Below are 21,868 nucleotides of genomic sequence, written 5' to 3' on the forward strand. Positions count from 1 at the left end.
TACGAATATTTTTGTGGAAGGTCTCTGTGATAATTCATATCTTCTTTAACTCTACACTTGTGACAATTCAAACCTTTTGTGATAGTCTTCTATGATGATATGCAAAATGGTGTGGCTTTTATCTATGTGAAATACATGCCTCTGAAGCACTATGATTCATGTGGTACATGAGCTATGTTATTGTCAAATGGAGAGATAAATTGGCAATGGAACCAACTGGTTACTTAACTATATGTATTTGACTTGGATTTCTCTTGACTCTATAAGGAAAGGATTGATGGGTTTTCCCCCCTGGTGGAGTTTTTCTGAGGCCTTTGGCCTAATCTCTTTTGTTCTTTGTCTCTTGTACACTATGATCTTAATGTTTTGTATCTAATGGTAATTACTTGATGAAGAATATTAATAAACTAAGAAAAAAGAACTATAATAATGCTCACAAGTAATTATCATGTTAATGAATTCACTTTTCAACTATAATTCTAACATCTATATCAACTAATTTTAATGTGGATGTGCCAGTACATGTCAATACCTTTTTTTAGTAGAGAATTTGAAGTGACCTCAAAATTGATGATATACCCTTTTATCTTAGTTAAGTTGAAACCTCCCTTGAGGTTATAGGAATGAATCTTCCCAGAGATGGGGAAATTATACAAATAGAGGTACACTAAAATGAATCAACAAACCTTCAAACTTATAGCCAAGATAACTACAAGATATTTATTTAAAAATGTTGGAGATGAAAAACATTAACTGCCTATAAGAATATAAAATAAATTAAAATAAATTTAAAATAAAATATATCACAAATTCTAAAATATACTTAACAAAAGATTTAAAAATCATGAAAATTATAAAATAAATTAAATGTTGTAAATTAACAATAGAATGAATTCAAAACATAAATACATAGGTTTGACTTATATGTAAAATTATTTCATATTCTTTTTGAGTGCAAAATGATTTAGTGTTATGATTTAAGTAGATCATAAATGCAATACTCTCTTTAATAACCACTTATAAACTAGTGCATAAAAAAAATAGATTTTAACTTCATTAATAACAATCTACCATAGAATTTAATCGAAAAATAAGTTTTAACTTTATTAACAACCATCTACAATATGTTGAAGATAATGGAGAATATCCTAGAATAGGTAGAGTTGGTTCACATAGCCTCAGGATAGGAATTAGTTTCTATTTCATAGGATCCTGTTCTAACTTCCCTAAAACCATGTATTCTATTTAATGTGTAATGTTGATGAACAATGCAGAGCGTTCTGCAGAGCCAGACTCTCCTGGTTCAGATTCTCTTTCGTAGAGCTGACCAGTGGGTTTTATTTTCATTAATGCAAACATTACCATTTTTATCATGGTATTAGAGCATAAGGGCTGAGGAGCCTGTATGCTAGTTGGTGGGTGGTTCTTTGAATCGAAATCATCGTAGGTTTTGGGTGGATATCCGCGACGATTCACTACTACACTTCTTCGAATTTTCATTTTTTGATCGTCACACTTTTCCAGTGTACAGTTGCAACGGTTGCGACTAGTCTCTGAAAATTGGTGTATTTCCACGACTAGTCATGGATATTGGGCAAATATCAGTGACGATCGTGTAAATCAAAGAAATTGCAAAGGGAGCCAAGAACAAGGTTGTAGCTATCAAAGAAGCTGAGTGGGGAAGCCAAGAACAAGGCTGTAGCTGACAACATGAGGTTGTCTAGAGGCTGAGAAGAAAGCCACGGAGATCTGCGCGTGTTTTGCGAGATCTAACAACAGTGATTTGTCTCTGTCACATATCTGGGGTAAATTTAACATCTTTTACCTGTTGAATTTTTTTTTCTAAATTGCTAAGATGAATAACAACATATTTGAAGCATGCATGAACAAGCATACCAAGCTCAATGGTTCCAATTATGCAAATTGGAAGTTTAAGATGTAGACTCTACTAGAAGCGCAGATTGCTTGACAGATTGTGAATGGGGATGAGCCGAGGTCCGCGGCTAGATCAACATCAGTCCTAGATTGGGAGAAACGAGAAAGTAGAGCAAGTAAAATGTTAAATATGTCAGTGAAAGACTGCATTATACCACACATCAGAGAAGGTAAGTCAACTAACGAGATTTGGGAATTCTGAAGGAATTGTAGAGATCAAAAATTCAAATCGTCTTTTGCTCCTCAAGAGTAAGATTCTGTCCATGAAGATGGAGGAGAATGAAATGATTACTTCATTCGTAGCAAGGATCAAGGATTTCAAAACCAAATTATCAGATATTGGTCATACAATGGATGATACATATCTTGTGACCATTACAATGAATGGTGTCACTGATGATTATCGTATGTTCGTCACTGGGATCAATTCCAGAGAGAAGATCCCACACTTTGAAGAGCTGACAGGTATACTGATGTAGGAAGAAGAGAGGAGATCGACTCTAAAGCTCCAGAGAGTCGATCTTGCATTGGTGGCGAGGAAGAACTTCTACAAAGGGAAAGGAAGTCCACAACAACAAAACAGAGCAAGTTCACATAAACGGCCAAATCTGACCCAAGGTATGCACTTGAATAAAATCTACTCTGAAACTCAATGCTTTTATTGCAGAAAAATGGGGCATATTGTGAGGGAGTGTAGGAAAAATAAGTATCATGAAGAATAGCAAAAGTTAAAGAGACATGCAGGTCATCTCGTGAATGGTGATCAGGTGCAGAATTTGAGGTTGTTCATGGTAGATCGTGATGAAAATGTTGATGCAGACATCTGGTATGTAGATTCAGGAGCGTCAACACACATGACACGGAACAAACATTGGTTGGAGGATTTTAAAGAGATCAACGAAGGTGCACAGATTTACCTAGGAGATGAACAAATTCATCAAATCAAAGGATGTGGGAAAGTTTCTGTTATTCTACCTGATGGTAATATCAAACAAATTTATAATGTAATGTATGTGCCTAGCATAACAAAGAACATGATTTCTGTATTAATGATTACAGATCAAGATTTGAAAGTTGAATTTTTAAAATCTAACTGTTACATTAAGGATCTGCTAGATGGAATGAAGACAATTACTACAAGAATCCGAATAGGAGGAATGTACAAGTTGGATGTGAGACCTGCACTGGTTCGAGCATTGACAATAGCAAGCCTAACTACAAAAGAGCTTTGGCACCAGAGATTTGGCCACATCAATTACAATGATTTGCTATTACTACAGAGGAAAGAAATGGTAAGAGATCTTCCTATGCTAAAGCAAGTACATAATGATTGCAATGCTTGTACTTTAGGAAAAATGCATAGAGAAGAATTCCTTGTTAGAATAGAAAAGAAATAGAGGGATATACTGGAGTTAGTGCACACAGACCTTTGTGGTCCCATGTAGACAAAATCATTAGGAGGTGCAGTGTATTTCCTACTGTTTATTGATGACTGTACGAAGTTTTCTTGGGTGTATTTCTTAAGTAAGAAGAGTCATACATTTGAATACTTTAAGCAGTTTAAAAATATGATTGAAAGACAAACATGGAAACAGTTAAAAATTATCCACTCTGATCAAGGGGGAGAATACAGGAAAGATGAACTCATCAAATATTGTAAAGATCATGGAATTTTGCAGCAGTTTACAGTACCCCATGCTCCACAGCAGAATGGAGTAACAGAAAGGAAGAACAGGACTCTGGTGGAATGTGCGAGAAGTATGCTAAAAGGTAAGAATCTTTCAAATGGTTTTTGGGTTGAAGCAGTGAGTACATCGGTTTATTTAAAAAATAGGAGTCCTATAAGAAGTCTTGAGTTTAAAACTCCTTTTGAAGCTTTGTATGGATATAAGCCTGCAGTAAAACACTTAAGAATATTTGGATGTAAAGCATTTGCCTACATACCCAAGGAAGATAGAAAGAAATTAGACTCAAAAGCCATCAAATGCACTTTTATAGGGTATTGTTCGTCATATAAAGCATACAGATTATTTAACCCCTCTACTCACAAGATCTTTGTTAGTAGAAATGTTAAATTCCATGAGTAGGATAGTGAAGAAATTGATGAGCACTATGATGGATGGGACATCCCGTACTTTGAAGAAGAAGAAGCAGAGAACAATTAGGATCAACAACAAACAAAGGAAGAGGATGAGAAACAACAACAACAACAAAAGAAATAGCAGCAACAGTAGCAACAACAGTAGCAGCAACAACAAAAACAACAACAACAACGGCAACAACAGGAAGAAATAAGGTTTGAAACCACTACCCCACCACTCAGGTGATCAGGTAGAAAAGCTCAAATGCCTGCAAGATATAGGGAAAATGCATTTATAACTAGTATGATGAATGTTGTTGAACCATCTAGTTATAAAGAAGAAAATGAAAGTAATGAATGGAAAATAGCCATGGAACAAGAATATGATTCAATAATCAGAAATAACACTTGGGAATTGGTCGAACTTCTTAGAGGAAAATAGGTTATAGGTTGCAAATGGTTATATAAACTGAAAATTAATGTAGATGGAACTATAGAAAAACTGAAAGCTAGGTTGGTTGCAAAGGGGTACACACAAAAAGAAGGGATAGTTTATTAAGAAACCTTCGCCCTTGTAGCTAAATTGAACACCATCAGAATGTTAATTTCCTTAGCTACTAAGAGACATTGGATGATGCACCAACTAGATGTCAAGTCTGCATTTCTGAATGGAGAACTGAAAGAAGAGGTTTATTTAGAGCAACTAGAAGGTTTTGTCCAAAAGGGAAAGGAACATTTAGTTTGTAGGTTGAAGAAAGCACTCTATGGACTAAAACAAGCTCCCAGGTCATGGTATGAGAAAATTGATTCATTTTTTTTGCAAGCTGGCTACAATAGAAGTAAGAATGACCCTAATCTTTACACCATGAAAGTGAAAAAGGATGCATAGTGCTGATTTTGTTATATGTAGATGATTTGATAATTACAGGTGATGCTATAGATGTAATTGATGAAATCAAGTAGCAGATGTCACAGATGTTTGAGATGAAGCATCTCAGTGAACTCATATATTGTTTAGGTCTTGAGATCTGGAGAGATTTAGGTCAAACATTTCTGTCTCAAGCAAAGTATGTCAAAGGCCTGTTAGAAAAGTTTAGAATGGATCAATGTAAGTCTGCACTGGTACCATTGCAGTAGAACATCAAATTGCAGTGTGAGGATGGCTCAAAAGCGGCGGATGCAACACTTTACAGACAGTTGGTTGGGAGTCTGATCTACCTAACCACCACTAGACCTGATTTGGCTTATGCAGTCAGTGTGTTAAGCCAATTTATGTCTAAGCCACTTGAAAGCCATTGGAATGTAGTGAAGAATGTTTTGAGGTATCTTCAAGGTACTATAGATTATGGAATTATTTACACTGACTCTTCTAATGTTAGACTAGCAGGATTTGCAGATTCAGATTGGGCAAGAAATGTAGATGATCACAGATCTATAACAGGTTATGCATTCAGTCTTAGAGTCGGGGTGATCACTTGGAGCAGCAAGAAGCAGAACACAGTCTCCTTGTCCTTAGCAGAAGCAGAGTATCAAGCCATGTGTGCAGCAACGTGTGAGGTGGTTTCGTTGCGGAGATTTCTCTAGGATGTTGGGGAAGAACAGAAAATCGCAACAACAATCAGATGCGATAATCAAAGTTCAATCAAGCTGGCCAACAATCTGGTGTTTCACAAAAACACGAAACATATTGATACTCAATTCCATTTTGTAAAGGAGAAAGTGCAATATAAAGAAATTCTTCTGGAATATTGTAATATATGTGATAATGTTGCGGACATTTTCACTAAGCCCCTTGGAAAAGTTAAGTTTCAAATGTTTAGGGAGATGTTAGGCATATATGTGAACCCATTCTCCATTAAGGGGGAGTGTTGAAGATAATGGAGAACATCCTAGAATAGGTAGAGTTGGTTCACGTAGCCTCACGATAGGAATTAGTTTCTATTTCTTAGAATGTTGTTCTAACTTCCCTAAAACCATGTATTCTATTTAATGTGTAATGTTGATGAACAATGTAGAGTGTTTTGCAGAGCCAATCTCTTCTGGTTCATACTCTCTTTTGTAGAGCTGATCAGTGGGTTTTATTTTTAGTAATACCTTTTTATCTTAGTTAAGTTGGAACCTCCCTTGAGGTTATAGGAATGAATCTTCCTAGAGATGGGGAAATTATGAAAATAAAGATACACTAAAATGAATCAACAAACCTTCAAACTTATAGCTAAGATAACTACAAGATATTTATTTAAAAATGTTGGAGATGAAAAACATTAATTGCCTATAAAAATATAAAAAAATAAAATAAATTTAAAATAAAATATATCACAAATTCTGAAATATAGTTAACAAAAGATAAAAAAATCATGAAAATTATAAAAATAAATTAAATATTGTAAATTAACAATAGAATGAATTCAAAACATAAATACATAGGTTTGACTTATATGTAAAATTATTTCATAATCTTTTTGAGTGCAAAATGATTTAGTGTTATGATTTAAGTAGATCATAAATGCAATACTCTCTTTAATAACCACTTATAAACTAGTGCATAAAAAAATAGATTTTAACTTCATTAATAACAATCTACCATAAAATTTAGTTGAAAAATAAATTTTAGGTTTATTAACAACCATCTACAATAAAATATAATTAAGTTATTATGAAAGATAAAACAAAATTTTGGCTCTCAATTACATCTTATCATTGAGTTATTAGGAATGATAAAACAAAATTTTGGCTCTCAATTACATCTTATAATTAAGTTATTAAGAATGATGAAACAAAATTTTGGCTCTCAATTACATCTTATTGCTATAAAATATCCAAAAACAAATGTTCAAAAGTCTAGAGTGTGACCCAATACAAAATTCAAACCTCCAGATAACGCAATCAAAGCTCTCTCTTAAATGTTAAGTATCCCTAAGATGTCATACCGGAGGGAAAAGTCACGAAGAAGAATGTAGAAATGTGTCAAACAAGCACTTAAATGTTAGATATCCCTAAGATGTCACACTTTAGGGAAAGGTCACGAAAGAAGAATGTAGAAATGTGTCGTACAAGCGCTGACAGATCACATGATCACGATAGAGAAGAAGTCAGAGTTTAAACGATTTTGTGACCATGACGGTCTAAACAAAAGCTGTAAAATCTATCTACAATGGGTAGACATGGGAGGTAAAACACCGTGAAGTACTTATTATTGTAAGGTCTTCACATAACTTAGACCAATTATTTTTGCTGAGCATTCATAAGCATAAGATGCTTAAACATTATAGACAATGGAGAAATTGAGAATGATTATGAAGATGTATAGATTAGCTGGGGTTTAGTGTTTATAATTCGCATTTAGCTAAAAGGGAGGAAAGTAAAAAGATAAAATTGTTTTGCTATATATTAAGTTATATAGAATTTTACTTATAATTTTAATGACAACATCTCACAAAGATTGTTTTTTTATCACTTAAAATATTTATAGATTGATATATAGTTTATAGTTACTAGTTTATCATCAACCATAGTTTGATATATAGTTTTTGTTGATAGTATAATCTATTATTAGTTTTACTAGCAATTTTAGTGTTTGTGCAAATATTTTTGTGCAATTTTTTTTTTTAAGCTTGGAAAGGCTACATCTTCATCATGTCCAATATATCACTCCGATCATGAATTGGTGAATTCACATCAAGGACTGGCTTAATAAAGCACCCTATCACCATCTATCCAAGACCCTGTAATAAAGCACCCTATCACCATCTATCCAAGACCCTTTGGACAATATCTTGCAATTTGAAAACTCTATTTAGTTGAATTTGAAATCCTTGATAATGTAAAATCAAAATTTGATTGAACTAAATTGTATGGATGAAATTTTTGTTTATACCATTTTAAATAACTTACATAACTTAAACATCATTTAGTGACATACATATAAGTGCATAATTAAGCAATGCCCTATAAACAATATACATAAAAGGGAAGAAGAGGAGACTTGAACCAACTAGTTTTCAAAGAGATCCATGTGCACTGCGATTAATGTTTGATAGTCTAATCTATCACTAATTTGCATACTATATCATTATTTGAATGATTTCTTTAATTATTTGGAGTTTTTAAACTAGAATTTGGCTAAATTTGATTGTGGTTAAATAATGTTTTTATTACTCGTTAAAAATATGTTTTTGAATGTATAAATAGGTTTAGCCTCTATCAAAATATATAATTCACAAATCAAACTTAGGATTCCAACAAATTCTTGTGAAATTTTAAGTAGATTTGAAAGAAATAAAACTCTTATAATATGATTTGGAAACAAGTTTGTCTAAACAAGCCATATGTTAAATTTTTTGAAAATAAGTTATCAAGCTTCAAAATTTTATTTATGACACTGAATCCATATCCCAATTAAAAAAAAAAAAAATATGAATACTCTCACCATAAAATTTTCCTAGAGAATTTTTGACTAGATTCTAAAGAGAAATTGCCTCTTTAGACAACGTCCTTTGCAAACTGGTAAACTTGTGGAACAACATTGGAATTTCAAAAACTAGCCTCCCTCATGAGGTTGAGGAGACTCACTACGGATGTTCGAACTGTTTCATCAAAACTGTCCAACTTTGTCGGAAAATATCCGGCATGAAATGAGATAACCTGAGACAAAAGCGAGCGAGCTTGACTGTGGCCCTCAAATACTAAAGATGGCCACCTAGCTCATCAATATCCAAGCTGACCCCTTTCAAAAGGGGTGTGTCGCAATCTGATCACGTCATATGGTTGTATTGTACGCTACTCCACTGATTTGCTTTTGCTTTTCTGGTTGTTGAAAACTACTCCTCCCTTCCTGCCCATCCACGCTTCTTTGATTAATTGGGGCATGGAAGGTCCACGGGCAGCGTGCACGCGCGCATACTGTTTAGGGTTTGTTAGTTCGTTGGGTTGTTAGTGTCTCTTCTCCTCTGAAGATGGCGACTGCCTACCTAAACCACTTTTAGAAGAAGATTCAGAGACGCAGATATATATACAACATGAAAATTTAGTTGTGTATATCCATCCATCAATGAGTTATGCAGCCTCCGAGTGTCATAATATTCCAACGCAACTGTGCTGCTTTGGCGGAGATAAACATCATGAGAACGAAGGCGGTGGAAGTTGGGCTTTCCATACAGTCAAACAGGGAATGTTCAGCCTGCAGCAGGCATGGATGACACCCATGACCATAGAGGTAGCCGGCTGGCGCTATCCTAACTGAGCTTAGTATTTGTTGAAATGGACTTAATGAGTAAACTGTGTATATATTCAAGAAACTTGCATGGCTGCATCTCTTGACCTTGCAAGACCAAAAGGGTGGTACTTCCAATCTGCAGGGGAGAGAGTTTTGGCCTCACAAAGATGGCAGTATTCTTGATCTCACAAATAGTTTATCCCTCCTGAGCTTCTCCTAACAAAACAGTTTTCTTCTATTACTACTATCAATTGTAGTATTTATTTCACTTCTTCCATTATGGGGGAGAGTGATCTAAGTGCAACTATGTGATACCTCCTGTCACATGATTTTAAGTATTGTCACTTCAGTTTGGATTATTCATTTAGCCATTGACTTGCATCTGCAAGTTAATTTACACTGCCACAACCACGTTGACTTGCATTTGCAAGTTTAATTTAGATTTTATAAAGTTCAAATTTGCATTTCATAATATTGTGAATTAGTGTGACCCAAATTATATTATGTGAATTCCTTTTTACTATGAAATATTGTGCATTGATCAATTTCCTGTACTGAGAGCTTAGCATCTCGTTTCATATCCGTAGAGACTCTATAAAACCCTACCACATATATATTGTTGAACAGAGATCTAAGTAGCCTATTGTGAAGGGAGCAAGCTGACATTTTGGAGGAATTTATCCATGCATGACTGTTAAGAATTTACAGATCCTTCTTGTTCCCTGCTAATTTATAGAGTTTGGCTTAATCTTCCATCAGTTACTTCTCCCATTTGTTGATTTATTTACTATATATTTTTAACATGAATAATTTACTTTATTTGCAAAAAATTAGACGGATATCTAACAAAGTGATGTTAAAGTAGCAGTATAAATCTTCTAAGTTGCGGTTGTAATAATCGTTTTCCAGTCATATTTTTGTATTCAATTTGACTTAAAATATATTATCTATCTGTGAGAATCACAAGTTTCAAATAATCTTAATATTATAGGAATTTGCGACTGAATTACGTATATATTCAAAAACTCAAGTTTAATAAAAAGTAACGACGTAGTCTTTAACGCGACTTTTTGAAAGCCTTTTCGGCGATTTTTTCCGGTGAAAATCCGGCCGTGATTTATTGGAATCCAAGTTTGATAGCTAATTTCTGCACAATGAAACCGTCCCAGGGGTTTTTCAGGGTGCTGAATCCGAATATGCAGTTAAAAAACCATTTTAACTGCAACAAATCATGATTTCATCTCAATTTCTTCCGCCGGATTCCGTCACCGGAATCTCAAAAAGTCGCATTATAGACAAACGACGTAGTCTTTAACGCGACTTTTTGAAAGCCTTTCCGGCGATTTTTTCCGGTGAAAATCCGGCCGTGATTTATTGGAATCCAATAAAAGTAACCATACATTTTTTATTACTGAAAACGCCAAACATCAAAAATTAAAATTCCACCAATTTTAAATGTTCTTAATTATATTATTAAATATTACTGCAAAAAATAATATGACACATTTATTAATATATGGAATTATTTGATACATTCTTAAATACTCTTTATTAATATTAAGATACAAAATAATTAAATATAACTAAAAAAATAACATGATACATTTACTGCTATATAGAATTATTTGATGCATTCTTAAATGCTATTTATTAATATTAATATATAAAATAATTAAATATAACTATAAAGTGACTCAAGATACTCTTTATTAATGTATATTGTTATTAGATACATATAGACCTGAGAAAGAAGAGAAAGTCGAACTTTAAATTTAATTAAAAGTAATGATTAATGATATTTTTTTTGAAGATAAGATTCATAAATATTTTAATGAAGTAGTTAAATTTTAAATAGAGTTCGGAATTAATGCTTATAATATTTTTGATAAGATTTATAAATATTTAAAGAATAGAATATTAGGGTTAAAAGTAAATTGCAAAAAAATATAGATTAAATTATATGAAATAGAAAAGAAAGGTGAAGAGAAGAGACAATTAACTAGTAGAAGTCTATAATCTAGAAAATTTTAATTTGAGTAACATTTTTATAAAGATGAAAAAGTTAAATAACAATTTGGTACTAAATAGTTTAGAATTTCAATAAAATATTAAACCTATCAAATACTAAACGAATAAACTTATAGAACTAAACATAAAACAAAAGTCAACAAATGAGCCCTGCAACCATCATTTTTGGTTTAAAAATAAGAAATAAAGACACACTAGTGAGAGAAGAACTACAAAATAAATTACACATTTAAACCACTTGTATCCTAAAAACAAAGAGGTTTTGCAAAATAATTGAATATAAAGAAAGCTTAATTTGGGTTAAGATAAGTTCTAATTATTATAAGTGTCACAAATTAAGTATAACTTCTTGTTTGAAAAGGTTAAGAATATTTATAAATGAAGACTTTATTTTACAAGACCAAGTTGAATTAAGAAAATAAGTTCTAAAGGTAAAGTAACTAAAAATAAGAAAATGGAAATAATTTGAAATCGAAAAGTTTGTGTTAGGAATAGTGGCCAAAAGGATAACAATAAACAGGAATTTAGGACATGATACTATAGATTGTGTCCCATTTTGGAACTATCGTGGATTTGTATGGACTTAAGGACCTATGTTAAGTTGGATCTTGAGTGAAAATTGATTATTTTGCTTGTTGAAATGGGGCCCCTAACAAAGAAAGTTATGTGTTTAGATCCATATGAAACAAGAGATCTTGTTGTAAAGGGTATGTAATCATTACTTATTACATTAAAAGAAAAAAAAGAGTTTTCCTCACATTAGGTTTCACAAGAAAGACCCTTTCAATGAGTGCATGCGAATGAAGATTTCAAATATTAATGGTAAGTAGATTTATATAGAAATATGTTATTTCATGCCTACTAATTCTACCTTTTATAATAAAAATACTTTAGATAAAAACTTTCTTTACAGTGACTTAGAATATGATATTTATACATTGAAAAATGAAGGAAACATCCTTTTGTTAGGATAATTTAATGCTAAAATAGTAACTAATCAAGCTATCCTTTTAAGCATTGATTCCAACCTCAATCCTCTATGGCTACATGAGGACATTTTTTTAGCTAGCATATACAAAGGACAATTTGAAGACTTTGGTGAGATATCTTTAGTATCAAGCTAATCAAGCTTTGTAGTTCTCAAGTTCTAATATTATACAATGGTTTAATGAAGTGCAAAAAAACCATTCGAATGAATTATATTCATCATCTTGGAAACAATTTGGCACATTACCCCAAATCTAACTTCCTAGATACAACTAAATAATAAATGTTGACATCTTGAAAGTGATTATTTTTCATAGGGTATTCTATATTGATAATTAATTTTAATGATTTAGTTATTTTTCACATTCTTATTCATTATTTCATAATTAAGAAATTGCACAGAAGACATCAAAAATATAACATTTATGACAGTAATATCATAAAAAGACAACCAAACAAAGAACACAAGAGTTTGCCCCAGGAAAAAACACATGGGGGAAAAACCCAACAACCTTTTCCTTAGAAAAATTGTTCACTCCAACAAGAGACACACCTAGAAATCCTAGTCATTTATAAGGTCAAACTCACTAACAAAATAAGGATGGTAAAACCTACTTTGTCAATCTCCTCGTCAATTCAACTAGTTGCCCAATAACTTTGGTCTAGTATGTTCTGCTAGGGCATAATTTTAGCCTCATAATTTTTGCTAGATAGAATCAATCTTGTTTCCTTTTGAATTTCAGTCTTTCCACAAAGATTGCTTCCTTAGAAATTTGGTCCTCCATCATAGAATGCTACCACAGAGATTTGGTCCTTCAACACAAAGATTCATGAGACCCAATTTGTTTTCTTCCTGAAACTTCTTCGTTTTCTTTATATATTACTCACTTGCCTCTTCCCTTCTTTGATTGCCTCATACTTCTTTTATTTTCTTAGGAAGACTCAGTTTCTTGCTTCCTTGGAAAGGAGGTCAAATGCGTCACATATATATTCTCTTTCTTGACCAAATGGGTGTATCTTAGGCTGGGGCCAACTTGAATAGGAGGAAGGCCAACTTGGCTTCTTTGGAGCCAAAAAATCAAATATTAAAAATTTATTTTTTTCTTCTTTAAAAACCAAAATAATAATAATTATGAAGATCGACCATACCTACAAAAATTCAACACTCCCTCTTAGCTAGGCATGTATTCATAATGACTATCTAGATTCTCTCATGTTGACAAATTTATTTAAGAAAATTTTATAACAAATTGTCATCATTACCATAATTGGGTCAAGAAATGTGACACATGGTAAACCAGTACCATCAAACACTTACCGTAATATGGTCAAACAATTTTGACACATGGTAAGTCAATAACATCAACAAGTTACCATATTCACGACAAAACCTTGTACCAATGGTATATCCTCACCATAATTCACGTCAGTACTTCAGACACATGGTACATCATTTAACATCAAATAGCCACCTTGGGTTGGTACCTAACACATGGCATCCACATTAATCTTGGTCCACCATCATTCGGGTAAATATCTTTGATTGATAGATATCTTTAACTTCAAGGATGCATTTAGAATTGCATATAACAGAGCATATTAACCACACAACACAAACCACATGAAAATAAGTAGAAAAACATAAGAAGCCATGAGATCAAGACATATGATTTGATTACAAAGTTCACCCAATGTGGTCTACGTCTGGGCCCTGCTCAATAGTGGGGAGGCCTTATTTTATTCAGTGGCATCAAAGAAATTAGTTACAAGAAACTTTATAAAAATTACCCTTATACCTCCAATCTCATGATGGCCTGAAAATGGAGAGCTTAGGTGGAGAAACAAACATCAGAACTAAATTCTGGGTGTGAAAAGTGCAAAATCGATTATAAACTTGCCCAATTATGACACTGCCACATTTCGTCCTCTAATGGAATCTTCAAGGAATCTTTCTAATTCCCTCACTTAGGGTTCCAAACCCTAGACCTGCTCCTTGTTCTGCTTGGATAGAGGTTTCGCACCTCCTGGTTCCAACCTCCACCTCTGTTGCACTCCCTACTGAGAAAATGATGAGGGTTTAAGTATTTGGCGCTAGGCAGAGCCACTAAGGAATGAGCCTATGGCTCGTTGGTGGTGGAGTCGACTAGGTGGGCAAAGGATTGGGTTTTGAATCCCTCGCCTTCCCAAAATGGATGACTGTTTTATTAACCAAGGCATCAAATGGTTGGCGCAACCAATGATGTTTGACGGTTACATGCGACGATTTGGTTTGGAGGCTTATTTCATATATATATATATATATATATATATATATATATATATATATATATATATATATATATATATGTGTGTGTGTGTGTACATATATATACACATATATATGTGTATATATATATAGGTATATATATATATATATACCTATATATATATACACATATATGTGTATATATATGTACACATATATATACATATACATATATATATATATATATATGGTGCATCATTCCGACGGTTAATGCATCTTGTTCACAATTGAGATTCATGTTACATATATGGTTGTTGGTTCCACCAAGGTTGGGCAGTTTCAGCGGGTATGGCCCACCCACCCCAACCACACACTTTTTTTAATACTATATGTGATATATCCATGTGGGGGTGGCAGCTTGCCATCCCTATTATTATATTTTTTTGTTTTTCACAACTACATAGCCATTTTTCAACTTGCTGAAAATAAGGATTACTAGAATAATTATCAATTCGAAAAATTCACCCATTCTGGTGGCCGATTTAGTGCATCATGTTTTTGCCAATTTTTTGCCTCCTTAAGCATGCCACTTGGCCAATTTTGATCCAAAATTTGACCATACAAACTTGGATTTGAGTGATGTTCACACTGTTGGAATCAAGGCCACGGGCACTATGAATTTGTCTTGGTTTCACTTCCATATGAAGACTTTTATTTTTGAGCTATTTTCAAGACCACTTGTATTTCTGGATCCTCTAGGATCATTCCTCCCCACCAAATAGTTTTTGGACCGCCAAAAGATTTATCAGTCAACAGGAGAGGGAGGGAATCACTCCCTCAATTTCTCCTTCTCCATCCATCGGGCCTTACTTGGATGCATTCCTTTTGAAGCCAATATGAAGGTACTCCATGTCTACCTGTCGTGAAGTCCTAATCTTCTTGTTGATAATGATGTCCTCTAGTAGCTTGTCCAAGTATTCAAGTGCAAAACCATCCACTATAGGAACCTTTCTAACCTATTTGGTATCCATGATCAAAGAAGTCTCATAAAGCTTCCAGTTTTCAACATTCACCACTGAGTATATCTGCATGTATGCTGGCAAATTGAGACGAAAAACATTGTCTCCAATATTCTCCAATATGGTGAATGGGCCATATCGGATTGGTCACAACTTCTTTTCTTCCCATTTCATTATGTCTTTGTTGATGTGGAGCCACACTTTGTCTCCAACCTAGAACTGGTGATCGACTCGATGCTTTTCATGTTGGGCTTTATATTGAGCTTGACTCTTCTCTAACTGCTCCTCCACTTCCTAGTGAATCAAATGAATCCACTGAATAAACTTCCACATTTTTTCCCTATGATTTTTCCCACTGGAATATTCGTCTCTCCCAAAGAGCATGTCTAAGGGATGCTTTGGTAAATAACCAAAGCATGTCTCAAATGGTGAGGTTCACGTGGAAGAATGCACTACTCGGTTGTATGCATGCTGAACATAAGGAATTTTCTCATCCCACAACTTGGGATACTTGCCACAATAACATCGAAATAAGTGTGTCATTGTGCGGTTGACAACCTATGTTTTTTCGATAGTCTGCAGATAAAATGTCATGCTCCTCTTCAACTTGGTGTCCATCATTCTCCAAAAACTCGTCCAAAACTCTCCAAGAAAGCAAGAGTATCGATAAGAGACAATGGATGTGGGAAACCCAAAGTCGACCCATACAAATTGGAAGAAGAGATGAGAAATCTACTTTGTAGTGACCTTCTTTTTAAAAGGCATTAATACACATTTTGCTAAATCAATCTATGACGACATGTAAATAGTCATGGCCTCTCCTAGACAAAGAAAAACCACCTACAAAATCCATCAACACACTTTCCCATGGATGACTCAGAATAGGGAGTGGTGTGTAGAGCCCTAGTTTTCTATTAGTGTGCTTGCTAACTGAACACAACACACATCCCTTTATATATAGAGTCACAACATTTTTCATGTGAGGCCAATAACATAACCTCTATAAATGACAAAAGGTTTTCCCTACACCAAAATGACCCGATGCAAGAGAGGTATATGCCTCTCTGATTACATGTATTCATTCATTGGTGGGGATACAAAGTTTTCCAAGGTGATACAACAACTTTCCATGCAAATGCTAACTATCCACCTGCGATCCATGAGTTAGATTTTCATAAATCTCCTTAAAATCAACAACATCAGCATATTGTTCATGATAACTTGCAAAATATAAAGAGGCATTTTGCAAAACTCTAGATGCAGAAATGGGAGGGTGAGAAAGCATATTTTCCACTTTGTTGTTGGTGCCATTCCTATATTTTATTACCAAGTGAACCTATTGAAGGAATCCCATCCATTTGAAATGATGTGCCTGTTGAATCTTGGTTTGTGACTGAAGGTACTACAAGTGATCTATGTGAATGATGGTCTCCTTGTCAATCAAATAGTGTTCCACTTCTTCACGCTGTGAACCAAGGCATACAAATCCTTGTCATATGTGGGATAGTTCACGACAACTTGGGAGAATGTCTCTGAATGGTAACATACATGTTTCTCCCATGGCATATCCACTGGCATCGGTCTCGATCTCGAAAGGCTATCAGAGGTTTGGTAAGGCCAAAACTGGTTCGGTGCTGATCTTCTCTTTTAGTGCATCAAAGGCTCCCTGCTTCTCTCCTCCCCACTGAAATTTTTCCTTCACACTTGTGAATGCATGTAAGGGGGATGCAATGAGGGAGAAGATGGAAATGAATCTTCTTCAGTATTGTACTGCACCTAAAAAGCTACGAACCTTTGTAACATTTGTGGGTTTAGGCCACTTTATGATCACATCAATTTTAGAAAGATCTATTTTCAATTATCCACCATCGACTATGTGACCTAAGTAAACCAAAGAGGTCTTCCCAAACTCACGTTTAGGAAATTTGACATACAATTTTTCTTTTTGCAAAACATCAAGAATTTTATTACCATGACACACATGATCATCCCATGTCCTACTATAAACAAGAATTTCATCAAGATACACAAGTACAACATCATCAAGAAAAGGCCTGAAAATATCATTCATCACCAACCATTCAAACAACCCCTGTTTTGTCTTGAATGCATTCTTCCATACATCATGTTCTGCAATCCTGACTTGATGATAACTGTTGAAAATAGCAACAAGAAATGCTAAATATAGAAGTGCTAAAAATAGCATTGCTATAAATAGCATTTCGACATACATTCCAATTTTAGTTAGTCCCTGAACTAAAATTGAGAATTAAAATTCGAATTTGATCTTAGCAGTTGTTTGTAAAATAATTAATTAATTCATCTTGAGTTAATTGGTTGAAGAAAATCAAACATGAAGTTTATGTGAAGACATGCAACAGTTTCCACTTTGATTGAGGAAGTTATCCCTTGATTAAGGAGGTCAAATATGAGTTGTACTTTGAGTTGTAATTAGTTAGCTCAGTTAACTGAGTTAAGTTCAGTTAAATTAGTTCCAACAATTTGTTGAACCGATTGTGAGTTTAGTTAGTTAATGCATGCATGCATGTAACTACTGCACTTCAGATAACTGAATATTCTCTCAAAAATAACTCATGCATGTTAGTTCAGTCAGAGACCCAGTTGAGATCAGATGATGGGACAATGCACTATCAGTTGCAGGAATATTCCATTGAGGATATCTCTTACATGCAGAAGGAATTCATTCCTTGAGGATTGCACAACTATTTCTGAGTTTTGATGAGTTGTGTGAGAGGCAAATTCACACAGGTGGCAGCATTGGACCCTAGGAGAAACTGCGCAAGGAAATAGGAGGCTTGGAGGACTGAGGGAAGGCATATGTTGTGTCTATTCAGTCTATGAGCTATATTGAGGGATTGTACTCATAGCTGGATAGCTTGTGAGCTAAAGCTTTGTGTAATCCGGACATATTTCCACTTGTATGATAATACAGAGATCGGGGTTTTTAGCTGAGGCTTTCTCCAGAGTATTCTTCTGTGTTCATGTGTGATTGATTTCTCATTCTCTGTTATATGTGTTCTATTTGATCTTGCTCAATATTGATTAAGCTTCCGCAAGTTTGTTTTTAGAATTAGGTCAAGTATTTTGCTTTAGTATATTGCATTATTAGGTGATCTACAGTGGGAAATTCTACATGGTATCAGAGCAAAGGTGATCAAAGCAAAGAACAATATACAAAGAAGGGAGAAGTTAGAAGTTTCAAGTTCCTGATTATAGAATTCGAATTCTTATCGCATCTCAAATTTCACCAATGGCATTCAATAGTTTAAGACTCGAGTATGCCCTTGATGGCAGCTCAAATTATATAGCCTGGAAGGATCGCATGGAAGTAGTATTAGAGGAAAACGGTTTGAAGGAATTCATTAATCAAGAATTCCCCAGGCCAGTAGCTGCTAATCCCTAAGAACTGGCGGAATGGAAGAAATATGTGGCTATAGCGAGGAGAATCCTTCTGGAGGGAGTTTAAGACCACATAGTCTCGAGTCTCCATGGGAAGAAGACACCATTTTCAATGTGGAAAACATTGAAGGATCTATATTAGAACAACAACGATCAGAGGAAGCTGGCACTGAAAGAAAAGCTTCAGAAAATCAAGTGTGAAAAGAGTGACACTGTTGGTAAGGTAAATCCCCTCTGCGGACAGAGGCGATCCCACTAGCCTATAACAGAACTAGCCACAAACAAACCACGCTGCTACGCAAGTTCCTAGTTATGCATCAACGGTGAATCAAGAAGACTAACCCGGAGTCCAACGCTATGATTGAAGCAGAGTTGATATCCTCGCTCCCTTGCTCCAACAGATCACAAACGAACACATGCACATGCAAAGGAAGAGATAGATACCAACATAAAAACTACCAAGGCACAACTATATTTCAGTCAGAAAGGAAATAAATCAACACATCACCATGATAGATAATGAGATTGGAACTATAATAGCAGTCGCTCATCAATTAATAAACAGGAAAAGTTACAACCATTGTTCTGACATCGACCCTTCTCCTGGCTGGGCGAATAACTATATGTGTCTTGCCATGCATCTCCTCTCCGGAAGCATAACCTCTCTAGCACTCACTAGCATTCCTCCAAGAACTCAAGAACTCAACATCTAACACTCCGTGACCAATAATCATCACTACTATCACTCAATCACTAAATCACTAGCACTAACACTAGCTTGTCCAATGCATAATGACAAGCTTATATAGATGAAGAAGGGAGGAGGATGCGATGAACCGGGACACCTTTCGCGGATTAGCATTATCCTCAAAAGCCATAAAGATGGATAAAGCTCGACAAAAGACTGATTTTTTATCCTCAGAAAAGCTCCATGTAATGAAGGAAACAACAGTCGGACGTGCGTTAAGGCAAAAAGCACGACTAAATTTGGTTGGCGCGACTGTTGCTCTAAGACAGAGCGCCAATGGTCGCGCCCTCTTTTGAGGATCTCCATCATTGGTGCGGGTAGGATACTGTGGACTTGCGCCAATGGAAAAAGAGCACTTTTTAGGGATGATCTGCAGAAGGTGTCTTCAGGGAACATGGAGTACATACTCAGGGGAACATAATGCAAGTGTTTTTAGCCTTTGTCACTTCTTATAACTCCCGAGATGGGTCCTCCAAGGTACGACAAGAGGAGTAACAGGGATGGTGACAAATTACTGTGTAACAGATGCCCCCTAAAGCATGAAGTCCGAGAGGTGGAGAGGGGTGAAATGCTTTATAAGAACACATATAAGAACACATAAGAGCACATATAGTTACTGCCGCCGAGGAGCTGTATTAAGAGACATGACTGATAGTTCAATTACATGATGTACGTGGTATGGTCGCAGCCATCCATAAGAGAGTACATAAATAATCTGGATCCATAGTATGGACGCAGCCATCTGGTTAGGATCAATGAACTGACTCAGGTATGGTCGCAGCCATCCAGTGAATGAGTCAAGTACCAAGAATCACGCCTGGATTACGACAGACACAATCCAGGGTCTTGTGCTCCATCTTGACCCGAACAAGAGTACAAGTCCAAGCATGTGAATATATGAGTTGAAGTCGAACATGCATGAACATCGTCTGATTACCAGTCAATAATGGAAACTGTTAACATACGCGAGAGGTACCACCAATAATGACAATGGCCCTCAAGGTACTATAGGTACAATCTACGGTGTGTGAATCAATGGTCTGAAGTCGAACACCCGTAGAATCATTCGATCGGAAGCCAATGATGAAAACCTCACGTCGAACACGAAGAACCTGCCATTGAGGCATGCAGGCTCCAAGGCACCGGAAAGGAGTCTCTAGATCAATTCCCTGGATAATGAGTTGAAGTCGACAAGGAGTGACCTTGATCGAAGGTGGGCCATAATGTTTCCCACATCATCGACACGAGACAGAGAGATGAAGTTGTGAATCAAGATTGTGCGAACTATCAGAGGGAGGTTGTTTTGCAGAGGTCAACTTCTCTTGAACATATCGGCGGCACATTAACGGAATTGGCAGTATTTGACATCAATGTATCAAAGGTCATGATGACGAGGCAACGAGTGAATGAGAGGTCAAATAGGGTACCCAAGTCCATGGAAGCAAGTGAAAGGTATGAGATGAAATATCCCCACCCCAGACACGAAATCAAAAGTGCCATGTTCAAGAGCGACATACTGCCGTTACGGTAATAATTATGGTTCAAAAATTTTCCTTTCTCCCCGCCATTTCTGGCGAGTACCCCAGTTATTTTTAACAAGCTTGATGGGGATAGCATATGCTTGTGTTGTGACAAAATCCGATGTCATTAAGTTTTAACGAGTCTGACAAAGGAAGAACTCGGCGCCTTTTCATGTTTAGAGAGTTTGAAAAGACAGCAGAAAAGGAAACTCCAGGGATGTCATTTTTCGTAAAGTTGTGTCTCTCGGGCCCGAAAAAGTATAAAATAATACCCGAAAGAACCGCCCGATCATTACAATCGAGGAGTACTTTTCATGATTAGTGACTTCGACCTGAAAAAGTAAAAAAGCGGTCAAAACCACGTCGTTTCGTAACCACTAACGAGTTTGAAACGACAAAAACCCGGTAATCTTTTTATGTTTTAACGGTCGACAAAAAGAACTTAAAACGACTGCCCCTTATCACCATTTAACGAGTCAAGATGAGCGACTCGGCAATCTTTTCCTCTTTAAATGGTCAGAAAAGAGCTGAAAGCGGACCTCGAAGTAACTTGTTTCGTGTTTTACCGAGCTCGAAAAACCGAAAAAAAAGGAGCTCGTTAAGTTGCTTGAGTGGCACTAATCCCTGTCAACATACAAAAACAGCGTAAAATCTTACTTTGACATAAAAAT

This window comes from Pinus tabuliformis, chromosome 6, assembly GCF_031772625.1.
Source record: "Pinus tabuliformis cultivar Carrire ecotype Pingquan chromosome 6, CPIR1, whole genome shotgun sequence".
NCBI lineage: Eukaryota > Viridiplantae > Streptophyta > Pinopsida > Pinales > Pinaceae > Pinus > Pinus tabuliformis.